The sequence below is a fragment of the Heterocephalus glaber genome, unplaced genomic scaffold (genome assembly GCF_053883595.1).
Source record: "Heterocephalus glaber isolate CG9 unplaced genomic scaffold, H.glaber_assembly_v1.0 deba00001140, whole genome shotgun sequence".
Lineage (NCBI taxonomy): Eukaryota > Metazoa > Chordata > Mammalia > Rodentia > Bathyergidae > Heterocephalus > Heterocephalus glaber.
Genome location: NW_028258200.1, coordinates 631,446 through 634,486, shown reverse-complemented (window position 1 = coordinate 634,486; position 3,041 = coordinate 631,446). Strand labels below are relative to the sequence as shown.

The window sequence follows — 3,041 nt, the reverse complement described above, 5'->3', positions numbered from 1 at the left end:
CTGGATTACAGGCATGCACCACCATGCCAGGCTTACAAAATATTCTTTTTTTTTTTTCGATACCAGGATTGAACTCGGGACCTTGTGCTTGCAAGGCAGGCGGCAGAACCACTGAGCTAAATCCCTGGCCCCAAAATATTCTTAATTAAAGCAACCATAAAAAGCACATTGCTGATCATAGGTAGACTCTGGGTTCCTTCCCAGCATTTAGATTAGAATGTGAGCTGTGGCTCCAAAGCAGTGGGGGCCTCTGTAATATTAGGGTCATGTTTAATGTTAACTTTCCCAAGAGAACACAGTGATATTTTGGTCTACTGGCAACTGAGAGAAAGAAAAGAGAGAGACAGAGAGAGAGAGAGAGAGAGACTTGGAGAAAATGAAAGAGCAACTGAAAGCTTTAGTTACCTCATCTCTCCAAGGACATTTTAAAGTGACCCAACCAAAAGAATTTAAAACATAGATATTAGCTTAGAAACTTTATGATCTATAAAAATGATGATCCACCAATACAGATGTGGGATCCTATTGCATTTCAGTATAGAGGATGCTGAAGTGACATAAACTATATTCTCGAGAGAGACACACACAGATCAGGATCTGGAAATACATATGGCTGGTCTCCCAGAGAGACTGACATGCAGCACAGCTCACGTGTACCCTGCCAGGAGCTTGTCTGAGAACACCCTCTTTCCTCCAGCTGGACAGAAGCTCCTTGCAGGCAGGGCCTTCATCTCAGTGCCAGGATCTCACAGAGCTGACACAAAGAGGAAATTCTATGAATGCCTGCTTTGCAAATAAGCAATCCTTCATGTCTCCAGCACCAGAATTGCATGCACTTCAACACCTAGGTTTCAAATGTGCCACGCTGTTCTCACCTGCACGAGGTCCTGCCTCCTAGGGACAGCCAGGAGCTTCCAGAGCAAGTGGTCAGTCATGCACTGGGAATGGCCACATCAGTGTTCATTTGCCTGCTGGCTGGGAACAACAGGGCAATCACAGAGCAGCCTGGCCACCTGGGCTCTGGACCTGAATCCGAGGCAGGAGATGCACAGAACTCTAGGGAGCTGTTAGTAGCTCAAAATCTGCAATTTGGATGATGAAATCAAAGTGAAGTTTCAAAGAAAGGTTGTTCACAGCAGCAGCATCCATTAGAGCAGGGAGAGGGCCCTGGGACGTCCAAATACACTTTGAAAGGAAATAGGACACACTCAGATAGTCATTCCATGCAAAGCTGGCCTGAAATAAAAGTTTTAAAACCGCAGCCACCATGGCCCTGCCTCGACCCTTGCCCCTCACCGCGGGGGCCATGACCCGGGCCCTGAGCCCCTGACTCGGGCATGCACTGGTTCCGAAAGGGGCTGTGGCTGCACAACAACCCCGCGCTGAAGGAATGCATCCGGGGCGCCGACACCATCCACTCCGTCCACATCCTCTAATCCCTGGTTTGCCGGCTCCTCCAAAGTGAGCATCAACAGGTGGCGATTTTTGCTTCAGTGTCTTGAGGATCTGGATGCCAATCTACAAAAATTAAATTCTCGCCTGTTTGTGATCCGTGGACAGCCAGCAGATGTGTTTCCTCGGCTTTTCAAGGAATGGAATATCACTAAACTTTCCATTGAGTATGATTCAGAGCCCTTCGGAAAGGAGTGGGATCCAGCTGTTAAGAGACTGGCTACTGAAGCTGGAGTAGAAGTCATTGAACGAATTTCACATACGTTATATGACCTAAACAAGATCATAGAACTCAATGGTGGACAGCCACCTCTAACTTACAAAAGATTTCAGACGCTAATCAGCAAAATGGAGCCACTGGAGATTCCAGTGGAGACCATTACGTCCCAAGTGATAGAAAATTGCGTGACTCCTCTGTTCGATGACCATGATGAGAAATACAGAGTTCCTTCCCTTGAAGAGCTGGGTTTTGATACTGATGTCTTACCCTCTGCAGTGTGGCCAGGAGGAGAAACTGAAGCACTTACACGTTTGGAAAGGCATTTGGAAAGAAAAGCTTGAGTGGCAAACTTTGAAAGACCTCGGATGAATGCTAACTCCCTGCTTGCGAGCCCCACTGGGCTCAGCCCTTACCTCCGATTTGGTTGCTTGTCCTGTCAGCTGTTTTACTTCAAGCTAACAGAGCTCTACCAAAAGGTAAAGAAGAAGAGTTCCCCTCCCCTCTCTCTTTATGGACAACTACTATGGCATGAATTTTTCTACACAGCAGCAACAACTAATCCCTGCTTTGATAAGATAGAAGGAAACCCCGTCTTTGTTCAGATTCCTTGGGATAAGAATCCCGAGGCTTTGGCCAAGTGGGCAGAGGGCCAGACGGGCTTTCCATGGATCGACGCCATCATGACCCAGCTCCGCCAGGAGGGCTGGATCCACGGCCTGGCCAGACATGCGGTCGAGTGCTTCCTGACGTGCGGGGACCTGTGGCTGAGCTGGAAGGAAGGGATGAAGGTATTTGAAGAATTACTGCTTGATGCAGATTAGAGCATAACTGCTGGAAGTTGGATGTGGCTATCTTGTAGTTCCTTTTTCCAGCAGTTTTTTCACTGCTATTGCCCTGTTGGTTTTGGTAGGAGAACAGATCCCAATGGAGACTATATCAGGCGCTATTTGCCTGTCCTAAGAGGCTTCCCTGCAAAATATATCTATGATACCTGGAACGCACCAGAAGGCATCCAGAAAGTAGCCAAGTGTTGATTGGAGTGAATTCCCCCAAGCCGATGGTGAACCACGCGAGACCAGCCACTTGAAAATCGAGCGGATGAAGCAGATCTACCAGCAGCTCTTTCGGTACCGAGGGCTAGGTCTTCTTGCATCAGTGCCTTCCAATCCTAATGGGAATGGAGGTCTCATGGGCTACGCTCCCGGAGCGCATCCCAGGCAGCGGCGGCGGAAGTTCAGCAGGCTCACCTGTTGAAGCCAGGGCGGAGCTGTGTGGGCCCCACCGCTCGGCAGTGGGAAGCAAGCGACCCAGTCAGGAGGAGGGTGCTCAGAGCATCGGCCCCAAGCTCCAGCGGCAGAGCACTGACTGA

At 49.1% G+C, this 3,041-nt stretch overlaps 1 pseudogene; it reads left to right on the top strand.

Moving 5' to 3' along the window:
• Window positions 1-1,337: 1,337 nt before the first annotated feature.
• On the top strand, window positions 1,338-3,041 carry LOC101720680 (cryptochrome-1 pseudogene; annotated as a pseudogene).